At 43.4% G+C, this 12911-nt stretch overlaps 1 protein-coding gene across 3 annotated transcripts in view; it reads left to right on the top strand.

Moving 5' to 3' along the window:
* Positions 1-12911, top strand: part of PID1 (phosphotyrosine interaction domain containing 1) — a 205965-nt gene that overhangs the window by 45171 nt on the left and 147883 nt on the right. Inside the window, exon 2 of one of the 3 annotated variants that reach the window (XM_072961802.1) lies at positions 12068-12300. The exons of 1 other annotated variant lie outside the window; for it this stretch is intronic. The gene's annotated coding sequence lies outside the window, so the exon portion shown is untranslated. Of the gene's footprint in view, positions 1-12067; positions 12301-12417; positions 12883-12911 lie in introns of those variants that run through there. One more of the 3 variants, XM_072961803.1, reaches the window with a different exon arrangement.

Genomic DNA, 12911 nt, shown 5'->3' with positions numbered 1-12911 from the left:
CGCCTCATTAATTTGCATTCATGGGGAAGTGGTGTGCTGTTTGGTAAGAGAAGGCACTGAGTTTAACAGCCCCTCAGTCCTAGGAAAGACCAGGTTGTCTAGTGGAGCTGACGGTACATGTGGATTTTCTGTTCCCCGGGCTGCACCCTGACTGCCGCCACCTCCTGGGTGTTGGAGTCCCAGACCCCTGGTCCAGCTCCAAACGTCACTGCCTGCTGGTTCCCTGGAGAGCATGGGCCACTGGAGTCCTGGCTTCCAAGCTCTGGGGGCTTGGGATCAACTTCTGGTTCTCTGTGGCTCCTTTTCCTCATTCGTTGTACAATCTTTTTGTTAGAATTAGATACAGTGTTTGTGAAGCAAAGATGCTGCTCCGTCTGGGGTTCTTTCACCTGGCTCCTTGCCATTTGCCAGGGCTGTACGTGTCACCCGACATTTCTGGGCCTCAGCTTTCTCTGTACAAGAGGTTTCAAGACGCCGCGTGGGCAGTTCAACGTCGATCACGTGTACAGAGTGGCCCCTGCCTGGGCTAATTGTCATCATTAGTTGTGTGCCAATCACTTGTTACCCACGTGGCCTGCGACAGTTCTCTCACCCTCCATTTCCTTTTCTACAAAAACAAGGTCTGAACCAGGTGATCTCTGGGGTCCTGTCCGGTTCTTGAAGTCATGCATTTTTCCGAGTGTTGTTCGAAGCTTGGACTGAGATGAAGAATTGTGTTGTTTATGTGGTGACTTGAGAGACTGACTTTAAGAGAAGGTTTCAGTTGAACACATCCTGACGCTTGAAAATGAGAACTGAGTCAAGGGAAAGAGACTTTAAGAAGGCTGCGGAGAAGGGAGGGTGGATCCGATAAGTTAGTCAAACTGGAGGAAGCAAATCAATAAATCAGGCAAGTGTGGGGCTTTTGGCCTGCGTCCCTGCTACCCACCTTTCTGTCTGTTACTGTGGCTCCTTCGCCCCCACTTCTCAGTCTGGCCTGTGCTTTGAACCTTGGCTGCCTGTCCACTCCTCTCTTCTCCCCAGAAGCTCAGGGCCTCGAACCTGGAATCTGCTTCCAGACGGGGCCCTTCCAGCCTGTCCCAAAGCCTGACTGTGCAGTCTGCCTGCTCCTCTGTCCTCCAAGACCGTCTGCACTCTCCCGCCTTTGGGTGACATCTCTGCCCTCTAGGTCATTAAGGACCCTGACCTTGGCCTTTATGCTGCCCTGATCTGTCACTGCCTAAGCCGCTTTCTGTAATTGATTTTTAAAAGTATGTGCAGCCAGAGATTCCCTGTGATTATAACTCACACCACTTAATCGTGTGTGGACGTGGGAACAAAAGGAAATGAAACAGGGGAAGACCATCAGTGATTTCTGTTCTATTTTTCTGTTCTTATGATTTCCCAGCCCCCCCGCCCCGCCACCTCCCCTCAGGGAGTTCATTGCCAGTATCAGCATTTTAGGATCAGAATCTTTACAAGTGTATGTCATCAACTGTTGTATTCATTCATTTCTTTAAAAAATGAAATATAGTCAATTACAATGCATCAATTTCTGGTGCACAGCACAATGTCCCAGTCAGGCATATACATACATGTATTCGTTTTCATATTTTTTCCATTAAAGGTTATTACAAGATATTGAACGTAGTTCCCTGTGCTATACAAAAGAAACTTTTAAAAAATCTATTTTTATATCTAGTGGCCAACATTTGTAAATCTCAAACTCCCAAATGTTTTCCTTCCCACCCCTTTTCCCCAGTAACCATAAGATTGTTTGCTAAGTCTGAGTCTGTTTCTGTTTTGTAGATGAGTTCATAGTGTTAATCGTTTGTTTTTCAAGCATCTGCTCTATCCCAGATGTCTCAGGCCCCTTTTTGGCCACAGAGAAGGAATTAGGACTTGAGTGGGGGAGAGAATAATAATCAGGTAATGAAAATAAAGGGATATGACAGAGGTGTGGACAAAGATTTTGGAGTGCGCAGCAGAGGAGACAGCCAGCTGTCTGTAGTGGGGCTTGGGGAATATTCCCAGAGGGAGTGACATTGAGGCCAAATCTTGAAGGACATTCTGGCTGGAGGAAACAGTATGGCCAACAGCTTGGAGGATTAAAAGCCTCCTTGGCATCTTAAGAAAATGGCTTGGCTTGGGGTGACTCCAGGGCTTGTGAGGAGCCGTGGGAGATGAGGCGGTGGGGACGGAGCTGGACCAGGCTGAGAAGGGCCTGGGGATGCTGGGGTAAGGGCGGGTCTGGGGATGACCCAGCCTTATTGCAAAATCTGAACGAGTTAAGTCTAAAGTAATGAGAGTTGACTGTGAGGAGCTTGCGAAATAACTACTGAGAGTTTCACGTTGGATATTTCAGTCTGATTTGAAGCGTTCGGAGGTCTCTTTTATAAGCCCAGTCATCCGGCTCTTCTGCATAAGCCACAAGCCGTGACCGTGTCTTGACCTTCTCCGCCCTGCCCTGCGCTCAGGCTGGGTTTCATCGTTTCTTTGGCGGCCTCCCTGTCTCCAGGTGGCCTCACCTGCTGCCTCCTCCCTCACTTCTTTGACTCCCAGGGAGATGAACGAATCTTGTTCACATCAGAGCCAGGGCCGAAGGAGAGACTTTGGACAGATCAGTTCTGACTGTATTTCTTCTCTGTGCTGATTTTCTCTCCAGAAAGGCCCTATAGTTTAATTAATTAGAGCAAAACAAACAAAGCAAATCCTAAACAGCTGAGCTTCATATTTTCAAAGACCCATAAACCTCATCAGCATAAAACAGATTAAATTTGGAGCTTAGCTGGTGCAGATGCTCATTTTGACAGAGTGCTCCCTGCTTTGCCTTCCTGTCTGGAACAGAGTTTTCTGGAGTCATCTCAGAGCTCTGATGGGTCACCCCGTAGATCCTGGGTAGAAATGGGCTCTGTCCCCAGAAGGCTGCTCAAGCAGAGAGGCTAATGGAAAGTGAAGGACACTTGTGGCTAGCCTGTCCCAGGAGACCGGGGTATAGACCTCTGGGCTGTGGTTGAATCATGATTTTTATCTATTTGTCTGTTTAAAAGTTAAATCTGTTTATACATTTCACTGTATGTAAATTATACCTCAATACAAATTCTAAGTAAAAAAAAACTATGTTTATTTAAAAAAAACTTCTTTTCTTTAATAAGAAATTTGAAGTGTCTTTTTCAGGAGGGGATCTTGAAAATCAAAGGGACAGTGACAATAATAATATTATTTGTGGCTTTGGATCAATTTCTTTTATTTTTTGTGTATCAGTTTCCTCCTTTGAATAATTGCATGCTAGGTTTTTGGTTTTACTTCCAGGTCTTATTTCTGGTTTATTTTTCCTCCATAGTGGAATCATGTTTAATAAATACTTTATAAGAAAAAGTTTGCGATGTCACAGCAGCAAGAGTTATAGTTATTCATGTTTAAGAATTTGACTGAGGATTACTCACACATTTTTTGAAAGGTCAAAATTGAAGAGCGTCATCCTTAATTCATAGCATATCTGTCAGTTTTCTGTTCTTTTCTCCGGGTGATCATTTAGATGCTGGCCATCTTGATGGTGGGATAGTCTTCCACCCTGTGTTGCTTTCTTATCCAATCATTTTGGAGCTAAAGCCATAGAACCCATAAGCAACAAGGATGCTAAATGTTGGGGTTGAGAAGCAGGCTGGCAGTATCATGCTTTGAACTTGGAGGAGGAACCCTCAGAAGAGTGTGAGCACCTGCTTCTCCTGCACAGGTGCGTGCATGGCCCCTGGGAATGGGACCACATGACAGGCAGCGTATTTGCTGTTAAAAGTTATCTTTGTATTTTGTTCTTTTGCTGCTTAGGATCTTGTAAGCAGGGTCACAAGGCCAAGCTTTAAAGGTTTCCCCTTTTGAGAGCTGTCAGCCAAGGGGGGCTGACTTGGGGTTCTAGAAGGTGAGCGGCCCAAATGAACAAATGCACAAGGAGTTGCCACACTGCTGGACAGACTTCTGCAGGAGACACCATGGGGTTAACAACACTTTATTCTATTGCCACAGGGTGCAGCGTGCACCTGTGTCACACCTGTCCTGCTTTTATCTGTTCTCCGCCAGCACATGCACATTGTGAACTTCATTGTTCGTGAGGCTTACAAAATATCTCTAGCACATGTGTACTTCTATTTTCTTTGTTCTAAATCTTATATAATTGATGCATGCGTACAGTCATTATTTACTGCATACTACAAACATGCTCTGATCGTGGCCTTGGGTCCCACTGCCTTAACTCACCTCAAGGCCAGCGCACAAGAGCTCTTTTTATTAAAGCCACGTGTCTGGCTGTCAAAACTGAGAGACAACTGGTTACAGAGGTGCACATCCTCTTCCACAGAGAAAGGGGTGTTCTGCTGGCTTCTTCCTGGTGTTCAGTGATTTCTAAACCACCTTCAGCAGAGGTGATTCAGGGTATATTTCCACTGCTTAGAAACTGAAGTAACAAGGCGGTACAAATGGTCGACTGTGTTACTGATTCCATTTTAACAGGTTGGAGACCACCAGTCTGTTGATTGGAGACCATGGATATAAGTTCAACTTTTTAATTTAATTTTTTTCTGTTTTTACAATAAAATTTCTCCTGTTGTGTCTATGTACACATTTAGATTTAGGATAAAACTGCCCCTAGTTAGAAGTTAGCTCCACACAGTTCATTTTGGAACTCGAGCCTGCACCTGTCCAGACTCATGACCTTGTCATGAGGACACCTGACGGTGACATGACTGAGTGCTCAATTCATGCCAGGAGGGCCCAAATGCCCCTGCCTGGTCCACACTCTGCTCACAGTCAAGTGGTTTTGTGAGAATAAAGAGACATGCTGTAATCTAGAGTATTGATTAAGTAAGTATTTCAGACTTTAAGGTGGAATTACCCTAAACATCACCAAAAGATAAATAACTCACTGGGGAAAAATGTAGTGCAAAACATTTGACCAACAGTCTATTTTATTAATTTCAAAGCACTTTCACAATCAATAAGGAAAAGAGGAGCAATCCAGTAGAAAAATGGGCAAAAGACTAGTAAATAGGGTCACAGAAAAGGAAGTATAATTTCCAATAAACATACCAGAAGATGGTCAGCCTCATTCAGTTAAAGAACTGGACAATGTAGCGGTAGTCAGAGTCTTTCTGCCCAAGAGTCAGGTTAGTGGTTTCAAAGCAAGGTAAAGCCCAGTGTATTTGGAGCAAACTTAATCGTCTCTTTCATACCTCATTTCTGTTTGTAGGTCTGTAAATTGCTGCTGTGAGCTTTTTGGGGGGAGGGTTTGGGTGATGTGCCCAGAAAAGTAAGGCACGTTCTTTTGACAATAGCCATTTCCCATTTCCTTTCTATAAATTTAGTTCACAGTTGCCCCAGATATGTGTACTTTTCTATGTTGTTTGTACACTGTTTGTAATAGTAACAACAATGTACCCAAGCTGGGAGAAACAGCCCAAATCTCCATATGAGATTAGTGAGATTATGGTACCATGATTTGATTTAATGGAACACTATAGAGCTTAGAGAAATGAGAGAGAGAGAGAGAAGGAGGAAGGGAGAGGAGAGTGGGAGAGAAAGACAGAGACAGATTAGATGTGCTATGTGCTGCTATTGGGGATATGTTCAATATATAGTAAGAGAAAAAAGTAAGCTATAAAATAATAATACAGTAAAATAAATAAGATTTTTACTTATATGAAAAAAGGAAACAGAAAAGAAAAAAATCTTCTTACGCTTATAACTGCATTGAAAACTGGAAAGAGATGCAAAAGAAAAATGAAAAGTGAAACAACAATAAAATTCTGATAGTGATTGACTCCAGGATTTGACATTGACATTCAGAGACGGAGGTGGGGTCTTTCATGGTTCACTGTCTTCCCTTCTGTGTGAATTCAATTTCCTTTTTCATCCCGAGAGTGTGGATCTTTAGTGATAGGGAAACAACTTAATAAAAAAGCCCTCCATTCTTTCTCTGTCATTCTCTGGTAATGCCCTAATCCTTCCCCATATTTGGTTCTAGAGTTCTTTCTTTTTAGAATCTGAATACTTGTAGATTTTTTTAATTGACCAAGGCTTCCATAGCCTTCAGATACACTTATTTATTGTATTATTTAATTATTTTACTTTGATGGAGAGGAAGTTAATTAGGGTTATTTATTTTTAGAGGAGGTACTGGGGATTGAACCCAGGACCTCATGCATGCTAAGCATACACTCTACCACTTGAGCTATAGCCTCCCCCCTCAGATATACTTGTTTCTTAAGAAGTGATTACATTTTGACTGACTTGTCTCAACAGCTCACTGGCTCTGCAGCTGGACTGGGCCAGGTGTAAGAACACCAGGCTTACTCCCTGGTGAGGGAATCCACGCCACAGGTTCTCAGTCAAGAGCAAGGTCGTGGAAGTGGACTCCAAGTCAGATGACTTGGGTTTGTCTTGGCCTAGCCGGCTGCTAGAGATATGCCATTGGGCCGACTCTTTAGCCTCTTTCAGCCTCTGTTCTGCATCTGTGAAATGGGGCTATTAATAATACCAACTACATTGGGTTAAATGAATGAAAAGGCGTACTGCCTACAAAACACTGAGAAGGGAGTCTGGAACATAGTCATAATCACATCAGCTATTATTCTTTCATTTTATGTTTAGAGGCATCTTTACCTCTATGTTTCAGTTTTCTTATCTTTAATTTTAAGCTAGTTGGACAGAATAAAATGGAACAACTTTCCAGTTAAAAATTTGATGATTTAACACCTGCATTTCTGGTTTACCCCTTATGAAGGCCTACATGTCTTCAAGTTGTATATAGTTGTTGCCGTGTTTGATAGTAAATTTACTGGCTGGATTTTTTTCATCAAGAGTCTTTGGCTAGCTTAAGTGATGCCACATTATATGATTTCTGGTTTTTTTTTCCCACTGATAAAAATCATATATGTTCTGTACCTTGTAGGGTCCAGAATTTGTTATGCTGAGGACTAAGAATGGAGAGAAGACATAATGTCTGCCTTTGAGAGGCATGAGGTCATGTGACTTGGAGAATCTGGGGGAGGGGCTGCCCATAAAATGGAGTTTGTCAGCTAACATATTATTGGCTGAGAAGGTGATTGGAGGAAAATTGTGAGCAATTTGTTATTCTTTCGAGGCCCTAAGAGGTTAAGATGGGAAATTGCCCTTCCCTGAATCAACATGTTCTCTCCCTTTTTGGATTCTAAGTTTTGCCTTTGTGTTTGGCTCAGATGCTCTGAATTTAATTCTCCTAAGTGAAAAAAGCCAACCCTTGAGGCAGATGGATGATGGGTACAGATGATCCCTTGAGAGCAATGACCCCTGAAATGGTGAGAGAGCCTGATGAGCTGCAGGAGGGCTATGGTTGGGTGGGGTGTTGAGGATGGAGAGGGGCTGCCCTCTGCATGCTGGGCACCCCAACTTGGCCTATTCATCTCACAGATCCCTTGGAAGCTGGGCATTTTACCCATGAAGAGTGGAGGCTTGGAGGGGTTAACTTGCTTGCCCACAGTTACAAAGTTGGAAAGTCACAGGACCTGGATTGGATGGGGTCCAGGTCTTATCTGCTTAACTCATATATTTCTTTTCTCTCTCCCTCTAGTCTCCTTGGTTTATTTTATTTCAAGAAGCACAGAGTAGGTACTTAATCTCTTCCCCTGGCGTCATTAATTTGTGTTGTTGGTTACAAAGGGGATTGGGTTTGAGAGTGAGTTTGGAACAGGAGCTCAGGGTCATGAGGCCGGGGTGAGGGGAGAGCTTGTGTTTGCCGGTGAGTCAGCTGGGAAGCCCAGGTGAGGAGGATGACTGTGATCTGGGGGTTGGATACCCGGCTTCTGATTCTGTCTCTCCCACTTGCCTTGCTGTGCTTTGGGTAAGTAACTAAGTCTCAGTTTTCTCATTTGTAAAAGGAAATTACATTACCTGTCTAGCAGGGTTTATGTGAACAGTACATGGCAAAAGCCTATAAAATGGCCTACGTAGTTTTGGCCGATTGCACATGCCCCCACTCTTCTTAATAGACCTTCAATGGCAGCAATAACCATGTGGTCCAGCCCTTGGAAGAGAAAGCTTCTGGAATATCTTTGTGGCCTCTTCTTATTAGCGTTTTTATGAGATCATCTTTGAATGGAAATAGCACATTGGAAAGCACCCTTCTCTGAATCGAGCCCCTTTTCCAGCTACAGGTAGCGCATGGAGTGCTGCTTAAGGCCCATCTCCAGGTCTTAGTGACATTCTCAGAGGCGCTTCTGCCATTTGGGGATCCGGGCTGTATTTCCTTTGACAGAGGAGGGAAAAATAAAGAAGTCACATAACGTGACAGCTATACAACATCTCTGATGGCTCACTGCTTAATCTCTAGGTGAACTTCAAAAAGCTGTCCTTTGAAAGGGAATTATACAGTTCTCCAGAAGAAACATTTGGACACCTGAGTCAAGGGTACTGAGGTCGAGACTATTTTAAACATAACTTAGGAAGCACGCTGGTATAGGAAAGAAGAAACCAAATAGGTAGAACTCTTAACCAGGTATTTCTTCTTTGCTTTCTATTTTTTCCCCCCATAAGATACAAATTCTGAAAATAGAGAGGCCATGACAAAGGCTGGACTTTAAAACACAGACTTAGTGGGTCTGGGGTGGTGACGCACTTAACTGGTCTGACACTTTCTATCCTTGAAAAACTGTAAAATTAAAATTGATTTCCAAAGGGAGACCTTGAGACCCACTAAGTTTCTTATTCATTAGAGAAATCATCAGTTACTGTAAGAATTGTATTCAACTTCAAGCTGACTTAAATTTTCATTTAATTAGAATGTATAATTTTCTTAAAATTCATATTAGCCAAAATGTGGTAATAGCCTCAACCACTGTGTGATCTTGCTGTTGGAGGGTGTGTATAAAACTGCACTGTGATGCTCTCTCTCTTAAAAAGTTACTTTTCTGACAACCTCATCCATCCAGAACACATCCAGAGTCTGGCCCTCAGGCATTACAGCCCAGGCATCATATTCTGTGGACGTGACAGAGAGCTCACAACTGTTTGTGGAAAATATAAATGTGGTTCAATGTGCCTTAGGGACAGAGAATCGCACATTTCCCAATGGCCCATGAGAGCATTTCTCCCCTTTAGCCAAGCAGTATAATTTATGTCCACATCAGAAGTAAACGTTATCAGTAAAGAACTGCATTTTACTTACACTTTGTTTAAGAAAACCACAAGCATGCAACTAAAGATGTTTTGTACATCACAGTCATCTAAAGATTTGGCACTTAGAGGCATCACTTTGGTATTTGGACCACTTTCCTCAGAGCACTTCCCACCCATGAATGTATGGAATGAATAAATGAGTGCAAGACATAAGGAGTATCTCGATTATGCAGAAACTGCATTTCTCAGATGAAGGGTTACGGAATTTCGAATCTAGTAAATGCTCCTTTGCTCAACCCTCTGGTTTGTGGATTTCTACCCCCTCACCAACCAACCTGCCATATTTGTTCACATATCTCGTTGTGTAATCTCTTTTATGTAATCACGTCACCACCCCCTGCCCCATCTCCGTCCCCAGCTTTTGAGGAGGGAATACAACCTCACTGCCCTAAGTATTCCTTCATTGTTAGGCAGCTTTATTTGCAAAGGGGTTTTAGAAAACCCTAGTTAATGAAATTTTCAGCAGGGGCTGTCTGCAGCCACAAAAAACATGATTTAATTTTAATTAAAATATACTTAATTAAATCCTATTGGCTGAAAGTGCATGGAAAAAGTGATTACCCCTCTTTAACTGTTTTTGCCAAGCTTTTAGGTGCCCTGCCTGGAGGGGACTGCCTAGTAGAAACAAAGCCTGTCTGGAAGGATGGACCTTACTCCATGGCCTGCCGTGGTTCGCTGCTGGCTTCTAGTGCCATATTGGCCCATGGCCTTCAGCCTTTTTCTCACTTTCCCAACAAATTATCTGCACATAACGAAATACAGTTATAACACCAAAAGCTCCATTCTTTGAATTTTATTTCTACCTGTGTAGCAAAAGATATTGGAAACAGTGCCTTGATGTCTTCTGGCTTCTCCCACTTCGAGTTTTTGTGGCAAACTCTTCCTTCTAATCTAGAATGCCCATCTTCCCAATGTCCTTCCATATTTTAACCATATTTCTTCCCTTAGTGATACTAAACTTTCTGGAGGGGTGGGTGGGTATCTCAATTGGAAGAAAGGGCAGTAAGCAAAAATTTAGGGAAGGGAACGCTATAAAAAGTATTGGGAGATATTTTGTGGTTCAAAAAAAGGGTTTACTTGAGAAGATTTTCAAGATGCTTTACACTTCCATCTGTGGTAATCTTTCCTTAATAGAAATGTTAAGATAATCCTATTTCTGAATCTGACCCTAAGAAATGTCGTGATAATCTTGTTTCTGAATTTGATCTGATTCTGCGGGCTCTGGAAAATCGTAATTTCTGCCCGTAAGCAATTGGTCAGTAAAAATTCAACTAATCTGAATAGTCATGGAGGACCTAATGCAATCAGAATTAAAGACAAGCATGTTTATGAGAGAAAAATGAAAGCATTCCACTCACATTTGAGGACATCTCAGGGATGACGAAGGCTCACTATTTTTCCAAGTTAAAGGTGAGACATCCGGAGTCTGTGTTAAATCAGTCAGGCCTGGCTGCAGTACCAGAACCCCTAGAATAGAAAGTGCGTAAAACACTGTAGATGTTTGTTTTTCTAACCCACAATCGAAATGCCGGTCTCCTGGACAGTGGGTGGCTCCCTTCCACATGGTGATTCAGGGACCCCTGCCTCTTCCCTGTTTTGGGTCGGCTGCCCTTTGGGCTTATTGTTGTTCGTGTGAAGTGGGAAGGTAGCACGAGGAGGCACAGCTGCCTCTTTATGGTCTTTGCTCATGAGAGGCACATACATTTCTGCTCAGATTCTATTGGCTAGAACTCAGCCATCAGTTCATCCCTAATTCCAAGGAAGGCGGAGAAGTGTGGTTCAGCTTAGTCCCCAGGAAGGAGGGAAAAAACAGATTCTGGTGGCCAGCCAGCATCCCTGCCACAGAGACCATCTAGGTGGAGGTTTGCAAGTGGCTGGCCAGCAAGCCACCCTGACCTCGCTGGTGTATCTCCCTTGGCCAACACAGTGCTTGTAGAAGTTTTGAATTGCAGCAAATGCCAAAAGATAAGGAGATTTCATATAAATATCTTGCCTTCTGGCTTGTCTTGGAAAATTTGACTCTTTGGCAGTGTTTACCTCCTCTTCTTGCTTCATTTTTGTCCAAAGTTGAGTGGGGGCTCTGCATTTACAGTGGGCATGTGTCCTTTTGTTGCCACAGTTCTGGCCACTCCCTGTTGTCCCCCAAAGGAAGCTCAGAATCAGTTGCGTGCTTCTCTAATTCCTGCACAACTCTGGGATTGGAAACCAGAACACCAATTCACAGCCCCGATCTCTCTCTCTCTTTTTTAACCACTTACTTGTCTGTCTTTCTATGTATCTAATCGTCTACCTCTATTTCTCTGTCTCTCTGATTGTATCTGTATTGTATCTGAGTGTATCTGATCAGGCACTGTATTGTATCTGATTGTAAGTGACACTCACCCATAATTTAGATAGGTCTAATAATATTATGTTTGGTGAGGAGTGGCTTCAGCGAGTTCATAGAATTGCAGATGCTGCAGAGAGGAAGGAAGATAGGGTGGGGGGAGGGAGGATGAGAAATGAATGAAACAGTGAAGGGGATGATTTCTATGATCTTGAAAAACAAAAAGCCAAATTCTAATTCTCTGCATAAAACTCAGCTGCCTGAGCTAATATGTTCTATTAGCTTTATTCTATCCTACCTGAGATTTGTAATTAGAAATGGAATCTTTATCCTCTAAAACTGGAGCGGAGGGGTATATGTTTCTTTTTATGATATTGTTACTAGGACCACTTACAAGCACAGATGGGAAGTGGGCAAAGAGACAAGACACAGCCATGAGCTGCGAGAAGATCCTTCTCTTCTGACCGAGAGGGTTCTTCGTGGGGATTCACGAGGCCATGCCCCAGGGATGCCAGTGGCTGGGTAGTGATGGGGCGTTTGTCGTTCTGCTTTACACAGTCGTGTTGGAGGAAGCCTGAGTCCGGAGGCCACCTGGCGGGGCTCACTCACTGAACTCAACAGGCAGGAAGACTCAGTGAAGGCGTCTCCGTCACAACCCAGTTTGTGGTGGCGATTAAAAGAGGAGAACACCAGGAACTGAAGCCTGCGATTGCTTTTGATCCAGATACAGCCAGAGCTGTGAAACGGGGGCACATGCAGGGAAGAGATGCTTACGGCCAAGAAGAGTCACTGTGAGTTCATTCTTTGAGCCCGTATTTGAGGGTAGGAATGACGACCCGGACTTATGCCTGGTCGCAGTTGGCTATTCACTAAGTAAGCTCTGTTTAAAAAACCCCAGCGATAGGTGGTCCGGCATCGTAGTCCAGGTATCTGAGGCTCTGAAGATGAAGACCGTGGTTTCTAGTCCCTGCTATAGAGCAGAATCACTATAGAAGATTCTAAGTTTTTATCTCAGACTTGTCTGAAAACAGCTCTGCCTAGCTGGCAGGCAGAGGACTCTGAATTTTTATCAAGTGATTATTATACAGCCAACTTGCTGCGGGTCTGACAATCCACATCTGAGAACCGCTGGGTAAAGTGATTTGCCTGAGGATGGATATAGCTCATAAAGAGCAGATCCAGGTCCAGATCCAGCTGCATCTTTTCCTCAAGACTGAGCTCATCTGCTGGAGCCAGCATTAAGCTGTTTGATGTGTTTGATAATGTTTGATAATAATCGAAGGCAGCAAGAAGAGACACTCACATTGGCAAAGATCTCCTGTGCTCAGGCAGTATTCGTGTGTTTTTATTTCATCCCGGGCTAAGATTACAAGGTGAATATTTTTCACTCACATTTTTCTGA

Source organism: Vicugna pacos, chromosome 5, assembly GCF_048564905.1.
Source record: "Vicugna pacos chromosome 5, VicPac4, whole genome shotgun sequence".
NCBI lineage: Eukaryota > Metazoa > Chordata > Mammalia > Artiodactyla > Camelidae > Vicugna > Vicugna pacos.
The sequence above is the reverse complement of the archived record's forward strand: the minus strand, read 5'-3'. Positions and strand labels throughout refer to the sequence as shown.